The 21,537-nt window shown below is 42.1% G+C and overlaps 1 protein-coding gene across 4 annotated transcripts in view; it reads right to left on the bottom strand.

Moving 5' to 3' along the window:
• nrip1b (nuclear receptor interacting protein 1b) overlaps nucleotides 1–21,214 on the bottom strand; it is a 71,263-nt gene extending 50,049 nt beyond the window's left edge. For 3 of the 4 annotated variants that reach the window (XM_049591483.1, XM_049591485.1, XM_049591484.1), the window contains exon 1: nucleotides 20,931–21,214. The gene's annotated coding sequence lies outside the window, so the exon portion shown is untranslated. Of the gene's footprint in view, nucleotides 1–20,644; nucleotides 20,732–20,930 lie in introns of those variants that run through there. The other variant, XM_049591489.1, reaches the window with a different exon arrangement.
• Nucleotides 21,215–21,537: the final 323 nt, after the last annotated feature.

Raw genomic sequence — 21,537 nt, forward strand, 5'->3', positions numbered from 1 at the left:
AAAAAAGGAGGAGGAGGGTTGACCTGCCGCTAAACTCTAACCAGCCCTGTGCTAAGCCCCTGCGTGCTAATGGTGACCTAGTGCACACAGACATGTTGGTGCCTCAGAGACGAGTCATGACGCTGCTGCTCCACTTTTTTCCGCTGCCAGACACACTCCAAAAATGCTGGAACTGTGCTCTATCTTACTTTTTTTGCATTAAGCACAGCAAATTTGATCAAAGGCAGAGAGAAAATGGTCACTGGAGAAAGTTGAACAGGGTGTCAGGTCTCTTTACTCGGCTGGGGGTGGTGGAGGTTCTCGTTCCAGTTAGGGGGGAGTGTAGGTCAAGCCCTGTCTCCTCATAAGCACCAAGGTCAACACAGAATGGAAGGGAAGGTGGCTTAGAGAGAAAGAGGCCTTGGATAAACCACATTTGTCTGGCCTGAGTGCCAACACCAGCCCCAGACGTGTAAACATAGTTACACAAGCACACAGCTCCTCTGTGTTAGCCCTAGGAGTGTATGTGTGCGTGTGTGTGTGGGTGTATGTGTGAGCAAAAAAAGAAAAGATCTCACGTGTTATACAAGCTTTACTGTAGCTTCCATAGCCGTTTTAAAACCCAAACAAGGCTCAAATTAAAATGACAAATGAGTTAGCGACACTTGTGTTGTGCTGCTCTCTTTCGACATAACACAGTTGTACAAGAGAAGCACCTCTGACTGGCTGAAGCTGAAAATCATCATCCACATTACACAAGCAACAGGTTTCTGGAGGCTCCTTGTGTGAGAGCTAAAGATGTATCCAGACGGACATCAAATTATGTCTGATTTTAAATGTCAAATCCTAGCAGACGATTCCCTTTATTTTAGCTATCTAACAAGACAGCTCACATAATAAAGAAAGCTTATGAACTATTGGGATCACAGGGGGAGAGCACTGTGCAAATGAGACCAGGATTTAGAGTCCGATTCCCACTGGGGCTATCTATGATATAAAAAAAGTCTAACAAGTGCTAAATTAAAATGTCAGTATTTATACCAAAGCAAAAAAGTAAGACACTCTCAAGCTAAAAAGTGTGAAAATGACATTGGCACCTGGTTAGGGAAAGCTGAGTGAAACAAAGCACAGAGATATCAAACCTGCTACAGAGTGCTCAGACTGGGTCCAGGGTTCATTCATTTGATTTTAGCAGAAGGTTGCATAATACGTAATGAATTATGAAGGGTTGAAGTGAAGGAGTCTGAATACTTTCTGAATGCACTGCATCTGGATCACTTCACTCTCAACTACTAACGGCCTATTTCCACCAGATGCGTGTTGGTTGCGTCTCCGCTCTGGCACGGCAGCGGAGCCAATAGGATTCAATTCTAGTCAATCTGTGTGTTTCCACCGGCTGCGGCTGTGCTGCATTCCGGCTCCGTCTCAGCTCCGGCACACCGGAGCCCTTCGGAACAGATACGCAGGACTTCTATTTTTGCTGGACGCTGGAGCCCAAGGCAGCAATTCAGCACAGAGCAGATTGTGCGGGGCAGGAAGTCGTGCACAGAAACAAAATAAAACATCCGGTTAATTTTCAAAATAAAATACACAGTGTTCATGGCGGATCATATTTCCCTGCACTACACCTTGAAAACTACATAATGGGCAGAGGCAGGCCTGAAGTCAACACGTCAGAGGTTTTCAGATGTCATTTCACCCCGTTGACACCATGGATGAGGAGATATTAATCATAGCAGTGCACCGAAATGTCTACCGGCGGAGCTGCACCGCTCCGCACAGCAAATGCAGCCGGTGGGTATTGACAGACGGCGGAGCACGCAGTGGATAACCAGTGCTGCCGTTCCGCAGTCTTTGCTTCTTCATATAGTTGCCCAAGACACCATGTGCAACATTTCATGTCAGGCATAGTATAACATTCATATCAGGGGCTAGTTTAAGAAATCATCAGATTAAGTTTCTTATTTTTATCTCAAGCTCACAGTAGTTGCACTGATGACATTTTCATCACTTAAAAAAATGCCATTTAATATTGCTGGATTATATTAATTCTATTCCATTTTTATGGTACATTACATTGTGTCATTTTGATATTACATTTCAGTTGTGGATTATAAACGTAAGATTTCCTAAATAGTAAATTGTTACCCTGATTTTTGCTGCTGAATGCAAATGTCTGAAGTGAACTGTTCTTATGTCCAAGTGGGTGAGTCTGAGCTGTAGGGTGCGACTACAAGAAAACACAAGTAAATAAAGTAATAAAACAGGATTCAAGTTCACTGACCACATCAAATCGTTCTTAGTCTTGAGTCATCAAATACTGCCATTTGGGCAGTGATTTACACGAGACACCAGTAAGAAAAGCAATCCATTTGCGGCAGTATGATACACTGCTGAGCAGTGTCAGCTTGAAACACCCCCAGAAAAGAACGTAACCTGAGGAGTTACAAAGTTCCTATAGGGCAGGCAGGAGGGGAGGTGGATGAGTCCAACAAACACCAGACTTTACCTGGAGAGTATGAATGCATGATATTATGTTAATTCCACTACAGAAGAGATGAGATGATCACTAAAATTAGGAGGGGATAAAGAGGATATATCAATATTGGTTATCTGTCAAATAAGTTGTTATGTATCAGCATATCAGCATATTGGATATTGGCAAAAAAAATCCAATTTTGTGCATCCCTAAACCATGTGCTTTGGCTGGACAAGGAAATAAATGTAAAAAAGAAGTGTTTTACTAAGGGGTATAACGATCCATCGATCTAGATCGATATATTGATTTAATGATCAACAATCCAATATCATCGATGCAAAGTGACAACATCGATCCATATCGTCATCTTTAGCATAGGCTCTTACTCTGAAAATCTATGTCACTGTCAAACAGGGGCAGGCAGATGGCAAGCAGCCAAGAGAAAAATGATGAGGATAACATTATTTACTCAGGAATAAATCAGCGTGTGGAAATGTTTTGGATTTCAGAGAAAATACAGGACAACAGACAGAGCACATGGCGTATGTAAACAATGTTGTTTCAAGATAAAACACAACATGACATTACGTGCCTGGATGAGCCTCTCACTCCACTAACTTCTTGCTTTAGCAACATTAGTTTAAGTTTAAGTTTAACTTTATTTACTTTATTCATTCAATTCAATTCAATTCAATTCAATGTTTTCACTCTTGCTTGTCAATTACACACAGGTCCGAAAGACACACATGCTGCTCTGTTTTAACAATGTCAGGCTGAAAAAACATGCATGCAGGCTGAAATTCAACCGTGCTGTTCTGTCGGAAGATGCAGTGACTTAAACCACCGGTGAGTAAGAAAAATAATAATGTTGCATGTAAATGGTTAAGCTATGAGTAGAGGAAAAATGTCCACTAGCCGCAAGGCTAATTTATGCAATGTAAGCATGCTAAAGCTAATTTCTTGACAGTTTTAACTGAGCTGAATGTTATACTTTTGTGGAATGATCTTGTTTTTAATCAATGTTTTATGGCTGTTTAAAAAAAAAAAGTTTCCCTTCAGGGTTTTAAGCCAGTTATTCCTGAAGTTTCATGAAAAAGATGATGGTTTGGGTTAAAATGAAAAGAGTTCTTCCAGAAAGGTCTCTCTGACGGAAAGCCCTGAACTATAACTTATTTCATCTCATTTGCTGTTTGATTTGTGTTAGTGGAGTTAGTTTAAAGTGAACTTTACTGTACTTATCATTTATGTGTTGTTTATATGTTTTATGGCCAAAGGTAAAAAGGAAAGGGGAAAGCTTCCTCTCTAACTGCCTGTTTTAAATGGGCATTTAACATCACCTAATTGCAGACTTATTGCAGACCCCTGAATCGTATCAAATCGAAATCATATCGTGGCAGACTTAGTAATATTGGAAAATATTGTATAGTCTAAAGAATCGATTTGATATTGTATCATGATGAAACCCCTAGTTTTGCTGGTGTTTTAAGTTAATTAAAAAAAAAAATAAAAAGGCTGTATGCCTCAAATGAATCTATAATCAGAAACTATTAATTTCCTGCGAAAAGGGAAGTGTATTTTGAAAAGAAACAATGCATATAATAGTCAACAACAGACGCACCCAGGATACCTATCACGTCATAGGTATCCAGACGCACCCAGGATACCTATGACGTGATAGGTATCCTGGGTGCATCTGGATACCTATCTACATATGACGTGATAGGTATCCAGACGCACCCAGGATACCTATCACGTCATATGTAGATATCAACATTCAATCACAAGTGGCGATATGTTCGGAGTGAGAATATACTGACTGCATCAATATTTGAAATGACACTTGGCCATCATCTCAGAAATAAAGTTCAAATTGAAACAAAGGCAGCGTACCAGAATGGAAACCTCCTCTCGCACTGGAATTTAAGGAATAGATAAAAGCAGTCTGTTTTTCTGTCAAAGCTATATGGAAACACAGCATCAAAATAGGCTGTAACGAGTCATATACGACCTGATGGAAACAGTGCTTCCCTCTGATTGTCCAATGCTACAACTATGAGACAAATCAGTGTACAATATTCTGAAAAAGTCAGAAGTAGTTGACTTGATGAAGATAGACTGGCTTCTGGCTGACAAGTGTTATTGCATGTTTTAACAAAGTGGGCCAGGATCCTGATTTACCCAGCCATATGGTAAATATATTCCATGGGTAGAAATGTTAACGTACTAGCATAAAAATACTCTGAAGCAGAGACAGTAGCGTGCTCTAAAGTGAGACAGTGAGCCAGCATGGGGCAGCTGTAGGGAGTGAGTGAAGGCAACTGCAATAACACAAATCCTAGCAGCCAGCTCACTCTGGATATGAATCACTCTAGACATGAAATGACCTTTCGCTGACATATGCTGGTATCAGTGATTGAGAATTGAGAGGATGACTAAACCTGCTTGGTTCGTCACCGCAGTCAAACAGGGTGGAAACTTGTGGCCAGCCCTTCCAAACTTCAGACAGGGGCAGGGATAGTTGGAACCACACTGCCCTTTCTGACATGACCTTAACCCTGTTTGACCTTCAAGTGTTTACCCAATTGAATGACAACCCCTGAAGGTGCAAGCATGCCTGTGGCTCATCCTTGTAGACATACAAAGTCAGGAGAGAGGATGGGGTGAGGCTGGGTGAAGGGTGTCACATGATTAGATCTTCATCTGGAGAGTTCCTTAAAAAGCCTGCTCAGCAATAAGGTCAAGGCCATGCTCTGGCCTTAATGCCACAGGAAAAGAGACAAGTCTGTGACTGTGTGTTAGAATTGGGTGGTATCCAAATTTTGTTACTGTTAAACCTTCCCCACATTTTCCCGGGGTATACAGTATAACCGTGACTAATTAAAAATCACTTTGAAGGGCTCAGGGGGAGTCGCCAAAATGTCAGCTTGCGCCTATACCGTTCAGAAACAGAATAGCAAACACTGCATAGACCTAAGAATACTGAAAAAATAACAACAAAACATGTACAAAATTAACAACTTTTATCAACAAATATGCAAATGCAGCAGTCAGTCAAACAGAATGAAATAACAACAAATTGTCTTTGGGCTACAGTCCACTTCCAGTACAGTAATCGACACAAATCAATTAAATTAAAACACAGCCCTACAGCATTCAATACTTATAGGCTTATCAAATAATAAAAAAGTAACAATAAATAACAAAGGCAGTAACGAAAATGTCCTGAGACCGCAATGGGTACTGTCCGTTGGTTTATTTTTGGAACCTATCAACATAAATCAAATAAATTAAAAGCAAGCTCTTCTGCATCCAGTTCACCCTCTCCAAGTTTGAACGTTTCTGTCTGTTAGAACAGGCTACTCCTCATTGAAAATGAAATAAAAACAAACTATAATGATAATTATAGCAGCATCCTATGCTTCAAAACTATTCAAGTTTTTTTTTGCCAGAAAAACCAGCATGTTTACTTCTTCCAGCTGGAGCAAGGCACATATTGGATTGACAACTTTGCCCGCGGTGCTGAATAGGCGCTCTGATGGAGAGCTCGTCGCACAAACGCACAAGTACTTTCAGGCAACCCTCGACATCAGAGGAAAACGCCTAGCTCCATCACATTACCACCAGAGAAGGGGGTCTTCGTCTCCCTGAATAACAGGCTGGCAACAACAGGCAGTTATCTCTGCTCCTGCTCGCTCTTGTATGATGCCGACCGGACCTGCCACCACATCGGCTTTTCTTTGAAGGAGACTGCCCAGAGTCATCTTTTTATGGGTGTTTTGGGTTGTGCTTCTCCCTCCTTTACTCTGATGGCCACTGGACCTGTTGCTGATGCTGCTTGCAGAAGTTATGAAGTTGTGTTTTTTTTGGGACCAACTCGCTTGATGCGCGGCTTGCCATCTTTTCTTCTCTTTCACACGTCCGAGCTGTCACGTGACGACGTCACATCCAAAAACTTTATCAAATGTCATCTCCCGAATCAACAGTTAAGAAAAACATTATAGCCTCCTATTAGTTTTAAATTGTAATAGTATTAAATTGAAAACTCAACCACACATATGTAGGTGCTGGACAAGCACTCATTATATAGGCATTAAATAAATTATATTTAATATTACATTAGGCTCCTATAGGCCTATATGCGCAGCAGATTTTTTTTTAAATGACGGTAATGAAACTGATACTGCTGATATTTTTAGATACCGTGGGGATACCTTATTATCGTATTATCGCCCAACCCTACTGTATGTGTATGGAAGAGTGCACAAAGAAAGATGAAACAGAAGAGGGGTGACTGCGTACTCCTCTACATGTTCAGCAGTCCTGGGTCCTTGATAACTTGAAAACACAAGCTATGATTCTATTAGCTGTATTAACCTTCCTGCTTAGTGGACACTTTTATTCAAAGTCACTTACGCCATTATCACTCTTGCACATCTCTTTCCATTTCTACAGCTGGATATTTACTGGAGGAATCCAGGTTAATTGCCTTTGCTGAAGGGCAGAGGGTGAGCAGAGTATGAGCCAGCAATCTTCTGGTCACAGGTCCATTTTCCTAAAGTAATAGGTCACATGGCTGCCTCAAGTCATCAGCCTAGTCCTCTCCATCTCCTCTCAAATGGCCTCTCTACTACTGGGCGCCTTTAACAGTTATGAGAAAGCTGCACATCTGAGCAACAGTCTTTAGGTCTGTTTACCCAGCTCTAGTGAGGACACACTGAATAATGCAACCTCACTAATGGATTTACAAGTTGGCTGGAGGTTCACAAAAGGACAGCATGTTTCAGAAATTCAAGAGTCCACTTACAGTGAAAGAGGGGGACTGGGGTTATGCCAAACGTCGTCGGTCATTGCTTTGCAGTGTGGGAGTGCATTCATTTTTAAAATTTAGAGATGTGCTACTTATTTAACCATGTCCTTTTAAAAGATGATTATTAAAAGTGCCAATAGTCATTTATGTATTCATTGACAAATATAAAATGGAGTGCAGGGTATCTGCAATGTCAAAGCCATCACAAGGTTGATCTTTATGTACCTTAGAAGACAGACTCTTTTGGCCGACAACAAATTATCTAGCATGGTATAAAATAGAAAAATGTAGGCATTTCCACAGGGATTCAGTGACATTCCTCTATTGGAAACCAGGATAATGTGCTGAAGATCTTTGTGAACTCACATAGCTCCGACTCTCCGTGGCCACACACACAGGTCCCTTGTTGCCCAGCAACAATTCAGCTCATCACTTGAAGCCAAACAGTTATGCAATTACAGTTCAGGCCAAAAGGATTTGGGGTGTGCAGCACATAACACCATTCAGCAAGTTATATCCAGCCTCTTTAAACTGTGGGTCTGAATCAATGAGGACGTGGAGAAACCACAGCCCAAACCTTACCTAAATATTGACAGTAGAATGGTGCACTATGAACTCTCAAGTGTAGCTGTGCTGGTGGCATAAAAAGTAACTCTATACATTTATACTGTTATACATTTTGCAATGTATAAGGCTCTAGGCTGTGACCAAAACGGTTACATATGTGACCATTTTATGTGAGCGTGGAAATTAAAATTTCACATGGTGGCATTCATGTGAGTGCATGATGAAGACTTAAGTTTTTAAATTAAAAATCTGTATTTTGTAACCTTTATAAGCAATAGTAGAAATTTACACTTGCATAAACTTTAACATATACAGTCCTATACATAATCAGCTTTTTATGAGTCTGTCCACCCTGGGCTATTGTAGCTAGAAACATGATGAAAATCATGAAAAAAAGGGTACAAGTTAGTCTATTGCTTATATTAAAGTCTTAAATTAAAAATATTAAACTTTCTAAATATTTATGCCTAAATGTGCTTTCAAAACCACTACTGCACACACATTAGGCCTATTTATTTACAATAAGACTCTTTATTAGGAGTCTATATGCCACACGCTCCAGTTTCGGAGGTGATCGATATCAAGCCAGCGCGTGAAGGGATTTTTTCTTCAGTGAGCCGCATATCACAATGAAAGGTAGGTACTGACGCTTCAAATACTACAAAATTATCATAGTGTTAACCAGTGTTCGAATTGGAACAGAATAAGTTCTGGTATGCTGTAGGCCTACTCATTAACTTACTTAGCCTACTGTCTAAAAAGAACGCTAGACCTTCTTCCGTAAATGTACTGACAGGTGGAGTAGCCTAACCGTTAGCCTAGGCTACTCCATCTATCAGTACATTTACGGATGTAACCTTTTTCCGTAAATGTACTGATAGATGGAGTAGCCTAACCTAGGCTACTCCATCTATCAGTACATTTATGGAAAAATGTCTAGCGTTCTTTTCAGACTGTAGGTTAAGTAGATAAATATCTTGTTTTCAGAAGATACACCACAGTGTAGACAAATGTGGCAGAACAAAGTAGGCCTACAAGTGGAATACAGCCAACTGAAGGGCTAATTCTAATGTAAGAAAAACACAATGGGTCTCGTTCATGAAAAGTGAGTCAATGTGTGTGTAGATTTGCGCATAAAAACCTACTCTACTAAAAACCTACTCCGGATTCAGGAATACCGCGGGAAACTCAGATTTGATCGTAAACACGTGTGTATGATCATGAATGCCAATCCATCGTAAAGTGACAGCGCGCTCCCGGTAATCAGCAGTTAGCATAAATCCCCGCTCATGAATAGCCAATGACCACCATATAAGGAGGTGTAGATGCATCCTGTCGACCTGTCAGTCATGGCGCAAAGAAAAAAAGAGAAAGAAAGAAAAAATAATTTTTCCGAAGCGGAGATCGAAATAATTTCGGTTGAAGTGGACTTAAGAAAAAACATTTTATTTTCTTCAGTTAGTAGTGGCGTGACAGGGACAGGCAAAGCGAAAGCCTGGAGGGAGGTAACAGATGCTGTTAATGTTGTCTCCGTCGTACAAAGAATCATGTCAGAGGTGAAGCATAAATGGTTTGATATGAAACTGGAGGCAAAGAAACGCACAAGCACACACAAATACAGCGGTCACCAAACAAACAGAAGATTCATTTGTGGGGTTTTGAATGAAGTGGGAACGGGAAACCAGAGATGTTTTGTGCGTAATGGATAAACTCTAAATCAGTGATGGCTGTCGGAATGTAGAGCTATTTAACATTTATTTTAACAAATGATACAGATAACATATAGCCTACAGCAGTCTGTATGCATCATCTTCAAATTATTTGAATCTTAATAGCCTAAAGCTCTGTTTAATACAATGTAAATTAAACATTTTTCAAATCAGATTTATTCATTCAAATGATCAAAAAGCCACAAAAAAAAAAAAAGTGATGTCTCAAATAATTCTTTCATAATTCTCCTTTGTGGCTCCACCACCTGCTGCTCCTGCTGCCCCTGCTGAACCCAGGCACTTAGGCCGAAGAGGCTGTGATCCAGCTGTCCTTGCGGATATTTTTATTGTCATCATTCAACATGTAGAAAGAACGTGTAATCTATTGAGTCAATTTACATAGATAATTCACAATCATGAACCTAATCTTAAAGGTTCTTAAACCTGCTAATTGCCAACTAATTTGATTAAATGTGTTATATATTTAATATTTTGTCATGTTTAGATTACGTGTTTCAAAGGCATCTCTGTATTGTGTGCATAACAGGCGCAATATGAATTAAAATTGTAATTTCCAATAGTGAAAAGCAATATTTATGTGCTTTACTAAATTTACACAAGCACTATGAGTGGTCAGGAGCAGTAGATTTTGTTAGTAGCTACAAAAAGATCGGAGCTACTAACATATTGATGAATGCGGACATGCACGTAAATTTACGTCTGCGAACAGTTTACACACAAATTCCATCTGCTCACGTTTCATGAATGAGACCCAATGATTCTTATTTTCAGGTGATTAGACACTAATGACAACATACTTAAGATTATGATATTCCATTTCTGCCAATCAATCAAAATCTTGCACAATGGTCCTTAAATGTTACAGAAGTGCGGAGATGTCAGCCAGCCATGTTGAACAAGTTACTACTGTCTGTCAGAGGCTTAACATATAAGGCAGAGTGAAGATCATGGTATGAAACTAGACAGTCATATGTTGTTACCAACCATGTTATGCTAGCTAGCTAGCCGGGAATGAGGGTATTGTCTAGGCACCTAAAACAAAGTTTACTACAGATGTATGGGTAGCAGAACAGTGTTAAACTTATTAGGTTTTTGTATTTTATTTTCATAAGATATACATCACATATATATCACAGGATAGGAAAAAATATGGCAGAACAAAGTACAAGTGGTCTACAGCCAAAGCGTCCCAGGATGGACTGTTTAATACACTGTTCAGATGATGACTCAAACCTTGTGGCACCTACAAATACAGATTCATGGAACACACTACTGAGAGCAGCTGAAATAAAAGGCCACAGACCAATCAATGACCTTGCTAAAGACCTACCTGAAGGTAGCATACCATCTGTATTGTATCACAGGAAGTGCCGTAGCATTCTTTACTATGAAGAGAGACCTCAACATAATCCAGACTCAGAGTAAAAGTTCTGCAGAAAAATCTCTCACAGAAGACTTCAGAAAATCCACTCGACAAGGTCCAGCCACATCAAGAGTGTATGAAGCCAAATGTATTATTTGTGACAAATGCAGCAAGTATTTAAAGGGTCACCATACAAAAGAGACTGACAAAATGCTGTGAGTTGAGAGCTGATGACACACTCAGGAGAGCAGCTGAAAGCAAAGGAGATACTAGCATGCTAGCCATAGTCAGTCGTGAACTAGTGGCAGCTGAAGGTCATTACCACAGATCCTGCTACAGGCTGTACACAAAGGAGCTATATAAAGACAAAGACACTGTTGACACTGACATGGATGAGGCAGAATCACCTTATGAATCCACAGAAAGAATGGCACTCCAAAAGGTTTTCACATACATTAAGGAAGACCTGATAGAACATCCTAGAGTGATACCATTCAGAGACCTGACCTCTATACTGGTGACAGAAATGACTAAAGGTGGTATGACACAAATTATACCTAATACAAAGGGATACCTACGACGTAAGGTTGAAGCAGAATTCTGGGAATCTTTACATATCATAGCATATGGGCCCAGAAACCTGTTTGTACACCCTAACAGTCTGACAATGGATGAACTTGTAAAGGTTTGCCAGGAACTCAAAGATGAACTGAAGGTTTCCAAATCAAGCAGCGACATATCTGAAGCGGCACTGAAGATCAGACATGATATTCGGAACCAAGCCATTTCTCAACTATGGCCACCACATGTGTCAGATCTTGAGAAGATGAACTGTGCTCCTGTATCTCTAGTAGTGTTTCTTCAGACACTCCTAGCGGGTACATCCAGAGTAGGAAATAGCCCATCTAAGAGAGTGCAAAGGCTCACAGCTTCATTTAGCCAAGACCTGGTCTATGCTGTTACCTGTGGCAAAGTCAAACCTACCAAACACATTGTGTTGCCCTTTGCTACCCCCCAAAAGACGCCAAGATCACCATTCTAGCACGTTTACATCATGAAATGTAAGCATTTCTCTCAAAATCTAAATTTTTGGTGGCTGCCATTTTGAATGTATGCAAATGAGGGCCCCTGGGGGTCCCACAAGGGGGTTCTTAGGAAAAAATGTTCCTCTCTCCCACCAAGAGATAGTATGGGTATATTATACATTTCCTGAGTCCTTAGAGTCCTGTGAGTATTTCAGTTGTTGACTCTTGTTCCCCTGATGTCCCTAGATGCCACAGGGCTAAAAGAAAGTATATAGTTTAGGCGAAAATTGTAGGAAAATGTGTATTATAGATGGTTTAAAGAGCTCTAGTGACCTCTGTGTTTGTCAGAAAGTTCCAAAATTGGGCTTACATGAAAGCCAAGAAGGTCCCCTTAAAATGATAGCAAATACTATACTATAAAACGTTAACAAATGCCCTTACCATGAGCCTAAACCAGATATACACCAGTGTCAAAAACGGAATTTATCTTAAGGGGTTGTTAAAGGGGAACTAATGTTTTTTTCAACCTGGGCCCTATTTTCCTATATTTTTGTCTAAATGAGTGATAGGATGTTCAATATTTGACATTTCTCCAGTACAAAGCTAGGGCTGATCTGCCTGCAGCCCGTGAGCATGCCCTATATTAAATAATAGGGCACTCAGACAGTGTCAAACAACGTCAAAATACGTCCACTAAAAGTGCATTTTTTTCACACAACATAACGGAAAGGAGAAATGAACGTCTGTGTTTACCTTTAGCTGGATTCGGACATGTTCCTCTGCCTGTTCCTGCTCCCTCTCTCTCCTCGTCCGCTCTTCAATTTCAATGAGCTCTGCTCCCGTGTACGTCTGTGGTGTGTCCGTGTCTCGCGAGATTTGAGTTGTTGCAGGAAGTTACCGCTGGAGTGACCTTACAAACGTGAGGAATTACTCTACTGTTTGGAGTAGTCATAGCTGAATTTTTCCCCGATTTTGACCAACTGTAAGGTCACTCCAGCGGTAACTTCCTGCAACAACTCAAATCTCACGAGACCAACTGCCATAAAACACCAAAGAAGAAGAAGAATCTCGCGAGACGTGAGATTTCAGAGCCAGACTTTCACTCTACGAGTAAGTATTTTGACTTGCCACAACAAACATGTCTGAATTTTTACCCAATTTTGACCAACTAGATCTGGATGAGCCACTTGAATTTTAAGACCACCCGTATTTATTTGAACACGGAGTACACGGATGTACACGGAGGCAGAGCTCACTGAAATTGAAGAGCGGACAAGGAGAGAGAGGGAGCAGCAACAGGCAGAGGAACACGTCTGAATCCAGCTAAAAGGTAAACACAGATGTTCATTTCTCCTTTCCGTTATGGTGTCGGATAATTATACTAACAATCCGAGCCTATCTGTGTGGAAAAAAATGTACTTTTAGTGGACGTATTTTGACGTTGTTTGATGCTGTCTGAGTGCCATATTATTTAACATAGCATGCGTTCACTGGCTTCAGGCAGGTCAGCAATAGCTTCGTACTGGAGAAATGTCAAATATTGAACATCCTATCACTCATTTAGACAAAAGTAGATCGGAAAATAGGGTCCAGGTTGATAAAAACATTAGTTCCCCTTTAACTTAATGAGCTGATAATAGTGACTAAGCTGCCACTTTGGGATTGCTATCATACCAAAATATCATCTACAGACATGTATCTTTTCAAAAATTATGATTAAGATTTGCCACCCTGAGATGGACCAAAAAACGGTCTGGCCCATGGATTAGCACCAGTGCCACTGTGGAAAAGTTAGTACGAAGCCCTGAATGTAATTCAATTTTAGAGACACAACCTCGCGACTTATGCTGCATTTGCATCCCCGTTCCCACTCTCCCTCCCTCCCCCATCATCCTGTGCAATATCCATCATTCATTCATAAATTCTAAAAACTCCTCTTTACTTAATTGCCTCTGAGAATTTAATTCCAAACGAAAGCTTTTAAAAGAGAAAGATATAATTAAGTTGCAGGAATCTCTCTGCCCCCCCACCCACCCCCTTCCTTATTGTGTGTGTGTGTGTGTGTGTGTGTGCACCGCACCGCTCTGTGTCAGGGAAGTCATACACCTATGTTTAAAGCAGAACGTTACGTAAAGCCTCCCCCTCTGCACAGGCTTACTGCACCAGACGCTATGTCCTTGCCTGGGCTGCTCAAGGTTCCCAAAAGGACAGGCTGCTAAGAAGTTGGGAAGGACAGGACCCTGTGATAGCCTGCAAAGAGAGGGAGGGAGGGAGGGGGGGCTGCTGCCTGTGACAGCTTTGGATTTTGAATTCAGCGCCAGACAGGCTCATGCATCAATCCCTCAACCTACAAAGACAAGCCACTAACCTTGACAAGGCCAGGGACTCTTCAGGAATGAGTGGCATTTTCACTTAGCCCCAGCTTCGCCCCCACACTCCTGCCACATAACCTGGTTAAAATAAGACACAGCTGAATAACAGCCGACCTCAGTCTCTGGACTTTGTGACTGCTGTTCTAGCCTTCAACCCTTAGGCTTAGACTATTTCCATATGCAATGATACAAAAATAGCATTTAGTACACAAGGTGCAGTATCCTTGTCTGATGCCCGTCAGAAGCTGTTTTTTTTTTTTGAGTGAAGCATGACGCAAGTTCATGTGAATCCATATTTACTATGATCCTTGGGATCAACTACTGTATTCTCCCAGTCTTAGTTACAAACATACTCTGCCTGTTGCAGCTAAAAAATGCGGACATAGACATATACAAGCCATCTTTCATCTCTGTGTGAAAAAAGGCAGGCAGCTTCTATCACACGTTCACACAGGCTGGATTTCCCTTTTATCTGTTCTCTTTTTATCTCCTTACAGCCCGTCCACTCCGTCAGGCCTGTGACATTGGCCTGCTTGTGGCAAAGCAGAGACCTTGCCCTCTGTCTGACTGCAGCATCCTGGCAACCTGGAAACCTTCCTATTGCACCTCTACAGCCTGGGGGGCAGCAGCTCTGCTACAGGAGCAAGAGAGACAGAGAGAGAGAGGGAAGGAGTCAGTTCCACTCCACTCCTCCGCTGTGACCACACCAGCCTGGCTAGGAAAACAGTCAGCTCCTCTCACATCACCGAGGAGGTCTGCTGCTCTATGCTACATCTCCTCAGTCTTTACTTAACGAACAAGAGAGGTACAGTGGAGAGTCTGTTTTGAGCTGGTAGCTCTGTTACCACATTACAAGATAGCTTGATGCTGTTTCCTTGCTCTGCTTTATTGATCGGCACATTTAGGATTCCACAGCTGTTGTTTATGAAAGGAGCAGATACTTCATGTGGGTACCGTGCAATTTATTTGACCAGCAATATCTTTGTCCTATGGGCTGCCTCCTCTATAGTGAGCAATTTGTGCAAAGTCTAAATAATTCACGGCAATTGCAATCAGCAGCGATCAATCGGTGGAGATAATTGAGGGGCCTGTCATTACGTCAAGGTCAAGCGTGAAGGCAGAGGGGTGGAGAGTTGGAGGTGAGGGTTGAAGGGAGAGAAGGAGGAGTAGGGGGAGGTGGGAGGAGAGTCATTCAACAGATGAGATCTAGCTAGTATAGCTCTTGCCCCTTTTACACTGCCAGATTTTCCACGAATGTTGGGCCGATTTGCCAGCCAGCTGCGAGCGTTTATACACACGGAAAGGCAAGTTGATCCAAGGTGCCTAATTTTCCGCCTCGTAGGGTATTATTATTATATTGGCTTAACCCTTTAAGTTTAAACAGACTGAGGCGACCTTCCGTAACGGGAGGGGCTGTTGAAGACTTGTGGGAGGAGCTCTTGATGACGCCGCACGTGCGACCCACTGGCGGTGGATAAACAGGAAACAGCTGACAGCAGGAATTAGCGAGCAGCTAGTAGCAAGAGGGAAATGCAAACCTGACAGACACTGTAAAGATGAGCAATTGGGGAGACAAGGAATAGCACGCCCTCCTTGCACTTGCAAACGAAGAGGCCATTAACCGTCAGATACCGGGGACGGTGAAGAATGGGCCTACTTACGGGAGAATTGCCGCCTGACTATTGCCGCCTGACTAGCCGCGGCTTCCCTCCCACGTCAATGATTACGTCACACGCTGAGCTACATGTTTTATTACTTGTTCACGCCCCCCATTGCCCCGAAAAAGGCACATTCTGCATAAACAAAAGTAGGTAGGCGGCAATTTTCCGCCCTCCCTGATTTTGTTTTTATACTGCCAATGCTGAAAAAAGACTTTTTGGGCTTTCCTGCAAATGTGCACAATTCCTATCTAAAAAGGGCTTCTCAGTTGCAATGGAGGCATCCGTCTTTCCTCCTTGCATTTCGTCATTCCAGCCCCCATCCAGGAGCGATGGCTGTAAAGACGCATTAAGCAGTTCCTGCCTTGTCATCAAAATGAGGTCCATTGACTTTGGATGCCTTCTGTTCATGACAGAAGCACCAACAGGAGCCGGAGTGATTGTCTCTGAATGGGATAGTGCTGCTATAACTGAGCACCCTTACTAAAGCCTATTTTCTAAGCAGCACACATACTCTCAAACTGCCCACACTGTGATTAGATTTCAGAAAGCAAAACTGACTTCAGTAGTTTTCGGCCTTGTTTTCTGATGCTGCCTCATTCTTTGAGTATTCTAGTGGCAAAATATTCTGAGAAAAAAAAAAACATATCACATAAATCAGTAAACAGCAAGGGGACGGCACGGTGGTGTGGTGGTTAGCACGCTCGCCTCACAGCAAGAGGGTTGCCGGTTTGATCCCGGGCGTGGGAGCCCTTCTGTGCGGAGTTTGCATGTTCTCCCCGTGTCAGCGTGGGTTCTCTCCGGGCACTCCGGCTTCCTCCCACAGTCCAAAGACATGCAGGTTGGGGACTAGGTTAATTGGTGACTCTAAATTGCCCGTAGGTGTGAATGTGAGCGTGAATGGTTGTTTGTCTCTATGTGTCAGCCCTGCGATAGTCTGGCGACCTGTCCAGGGTGTACCCTGCCTCTCGCCTGATGTCAGCTGGGATAGGCTCCAGCACCCCCGCGACCCTCAAGAGGATGAAGCGGTTAGAAGATGAATGAATGAGTAAACAGCAAGCTTCCACTTCATGTATCTCTCTAATTTAATATCAGCTTAGGATAGTAAAGCTACGCTGGATTTTTTATTCACTTTTGTTGTCTTTAGTGGCTATATCAATCTGAGTATGTTTACAATTTAATAGCTCAGTCCTTGATATTTTAGCCTCTTCTTCGTCACAACCATTTCAGGACATTATCCATTCTAATTTTATGCAAGCTTGCCCTGTTGTGGTATCAAGACTTGCGTGTCTGATACTGCAGTCTGTACCTGCGTTTGTGCGTACGTGCATGTGTGCGTGCATGCGTGCATGCATGCGTGCATGTGAAAAGCAGCGAGAGATAAGCGATGTGGAGGAGGTGGCACAGGGAAGAGTCAAGATAATAAGGAGTGCTAACATCCATTTAATGGTAAGACACTAAAAACTGATCATTTCAAAGACTTTGATCACGTGCAGCAAGGACTAGTCTTGTATTGTGTCACCGCCTTGTCATGTACGATAAATGTAGTCTGACTATTACAGCATAATTGAGGCAGTGTAAATCTTCTCAGCTGTATGGTTATTAGTGGAGAGTGTCTAAAGAATAAACAAACAATAAAGACAACAATGAAATGATTCTTAATGCATGCTCCACACAAATATTATAGAGCCCAAACAATTAGAGAAATGAGCTTGTGGCTAAAGGGTCTCTGGTTTGAATCCTCAGCAGGCTGACAAAGTATGGACCTGTAAGTAGATGAGAAAGGCTTCTATTTCTCATCATCTACTGTCAAAGTGCCCTTGAACAATGTTCAGTAGCCAACAACACAAGTGCTGGGCAGCTCCCAGGTCTATAATAAATCAAAAACTCTGCAGTAAATGCATGACACTTGTCCTGGTAGATTGCACATTAGATCTTTTTTGGAAAGTATCTCAATAATCAAAAAGTGAAATTTCACCCCCATTTTGTCTGCCCTGTGTCTCGTGCTGTTGTGACTGACAGATTTACAAACGGTGGGCTTTGAGCTGGCACAGTGGTAGCAGTTAGGGAGGCTGTTAGTAGAGATAAGTGCCTGGGCAGGTACCCCTGTATCTGTGGCATCACACTGTATAAAACTACACTACTATCAAATGACTTAAAAGGGGAAAGGAAAGTCATTGTATAACAACAAGCAGTGATTTGGTAATTACTAAAAGTTTTTATGCCACAATGAACACACACACACACACACACACACACACACACACACACACACACACACACACACATCAAAACCTGCCATTTTCATACCACGGCAGTGTTTTGATGGCTGATAAGATTTGCTGTCATGAAAGGCAGCCAGTGGATAATCGACAGGAGTCCAGAGTCCAGCTTTGTGACTATTCAGCAGCTTAAAAATCATTTGCATTTGGCCATTTGAATATCCTCTGGTTCTGTTGCAGGCTATTGCACATCACTCAACAACAACTCCCTGGACAATAGCAGATGGCCAAGTCAAATTAAGCTACATCCAATAGAGAGGATCCTTTGAGCTACAGCACACTGGGCAGACCACTCAAACACAAGTTCTTTTAAAGCGCATCTTTAAAGTTGGGCTATAAATGCTCAGGTTTTAGTTATCTACAGCAAAAGAGGACACGCTGAACTGCCTTGAACACCTTTCCTGAGTTTAGGTCAAATAATTAAGCAGCTTAAATGCTCAACAAAAGAGAGGCTAAAAGGCAGACCCCAGACACAGACAGTATTTAGAAGGCTTTGAAAAACTTCGCCTTTTCTCCATCTTACTTTAGATTGTTAGTCTAAGTTACAGCCGTTCTGTCAAAGGTAGCAGATTGAGTGGACACAATGTTTTTTTGTTTTTTTTAATCCACATATTACGACATCCAAGCAGGTTGGTGCTGGACAGCTTTGTCATCTGCCCTTTTGGAACCTGAACTGAAGTTCTCTGCCCTCTTCACTGTAACTTGCAGCAAACCTCAGCCACTGACCTTTTGCTTCCACACTGATCTAAAGTCCAATGAAGCAATAGGTCATTTCAGGAAAGGAACACATACGTAAGGCTGGGCAGTATACCGGTTTGTACTGAAAACCGGTATTTATTTTCGTTATGATATGAATTTTTTATATACCGCAATACTGGTGAATAGCCCAAACAACGTCCGGAACGTGCGCGGCGGGAAAGTGTTTCAGCAGGGACCCAATTCACCGCTGCACACCACAGGCGTGCTAGAGCCGACTAGAGTGAGAGCATAGAGAAAGGTTTAGAAGCGAGAATGGCTGCTGGACAGTTCGCTACGCACACTTTATATCCAGGCCTATAAACAAACTAAATAGCCTTGTGTTATTTATCTCATTTACATGACAGCATGTCATTTCTGTCTCTACATGGTCGCGCGTTTACAATTCTCCTCTGCTCTCTGTATCAGCGGAGCTTCGCCCCGATGCACGCGCACACGCACGCACTCACTCACTCACTCACTCACTCACTCACTCACTCACACACACCCACACATACAGGTGAGCACACTAGAGCGTGGCTCGGGCCGCATTTTCCTGACTGAAGCCGATCGAAGTCCGAGACAATTATAACCGAGCACAGCACTAATGGAGCGGAGCCTGTGTTGCGTCCAAGTCTTTGAACTATATCAGAACATATCTGACATAACGCAGTAATGTGTCAGGCTGCAACGGACTAACTTCAACCAACTGCATTTTGGTCAGCAGACTAGAGTGACATCCTTCCAGTTGCAGGGACCTGCCAGTGGTTCCAGACAAGCTGATTTTTTTCTTAGGATGTGGTTAACGAAATGACCATTGACTAAACCATGACTTCAGATCATGGCTGTTTATGGTGCATTCAAAGGCCAAATGTTACCTTCATATTGACTATCATATAGACTTGTTATAGTAACAGAGAGTGAGATAATGCTTTGTGAGATTTCTAACTACCCTTCGCTACACTGCATGCTAGGGGTTAGTGCCATTGTCGTGGACTTCCCCTAAGAGGCACTGCAAAGTATAAAACAGTAAAATGACACTGCATGGGCATATAAATACAGCGAAGACAAATATAAGACTGTCTCAGACATGTATACAGTTTAGAACCAATTTTAATGAAACAAAAAAGAGTAAAAAGCTCCAGGTAAAGTCTGGGCAACCAGGGAGATTTTTCTATAAAGTAACTTAATCTGTCCTGGACAAACAAAGCTACAGGCTATTTTGACATCTCAGAAAAGCCATTTATGACTCAAACTCAAAGTATGTCCTTTTTAAGATCTTAAAGTTCATTTAAAACCCTCCATGACCTTTTTAAGGAACAGGACTTGCCAAGAGTCATTTTCAGAACAGTGCAAGTGTGACGTGTTTCCCATTGGTGGTGCTAAAACTACTTGAGAACGATTATATTAAGAATTCAGTATGCAGTCGGTCTGTGTGACAGCAGCCTAAAATACACTTGGAAAATAAGCAGTAGGCTACGGTTTCTATCGGTTCAGCTGCGGTCGGTCCGCATATCAGGAGGGTAATTGAACTAGAAGTGACATTGATTTCAGCAGCTTTTCATACACATACACGCCTCTGACGTAGGCCTACTGTACCGCTCATATGGTAGCTAGGAAATACAGGCAGCTGCTGTTCTTACCTACCAAACGAGCCTGTGGGCTCAAAAGGAAGTCTATAGCACTGCACACAGCCAGGTCTGTCTCCACTTCTTCATGCAGCGTTTTCAACGCTATAGCCTTTACATATGCGCCTCTACTCGCCTTACGACACACAAACTGCCTTTCCTATTCTCGACAAAACACGCTATCGTCTAGTCTAATCGCCGATACCCGAAGGCCGTTCCCTTCTGTGGGCATTCTTCGCCCCCAGTGCTGACAAGATTTCTCAAGATATGACAGTGCGTTTGTCTGTAGCACGTAGATCCCCTACCTGCGTTGTCCACCCCACAGTCAGCCGGAGAGGCGCATCGTTCGGCTATTATTCGACCGGAGACGGCAAATCCAATGAATACGGTCGCATCTGTGTTGACTGTTTTAGCAAGGAACAAAAATAGCAAGGCAGGCTGTAATAAAAATGTAGTCCAAAAAATGCGTCAGGTTTTTTGTGCTGCGACTGTGATCGAGCTGAGGTGTGTAGCGTAGTCTGTGGGAATTGTTTATTCTCGGAGTACCCTCGCTGTGGAGAACCGAGCGGAGACAGCCTCACTCCTCCTCCTCTGCCTGCCGCTGACACCACCCTTAAAGGAACAAGCCTTCCCTCGGCTGCTGACACACACTCCCAGTGCCAGTAGAGCCCAGTATTAATAATAATAACAATAATAATAATGGTGATGATGATGATATTATTATTATTATTAGTATTAGTAGTAGTAGTAGTAGTAGTAGTATAATCCTCATCATCGTCATCATGGGCATCATGCTTTATTATTTTTTATGTTCACTTTTTATGTCCAGTTGTTATTAACCATCAGCCAATACCTATTTTTGTACATTTTAATTGAAATTGAATTGTTTAATATAGTTAATGTAGTAGGTGT

Source organism: Epinephelus fuscoguttatus, linkage group LG12 (genome assembly GCF_011397635.1).
Source record: "Epinephelus fuscoguttatus linkage group LG12, E.fuscoguttatus.final_Chr_v1".
NCBI lineage: Eukaryota > Metazoa > Chordata > Actinopteri > Perciformes > Serranidae > Epinephelus > Epinephelus fuscoguttatus.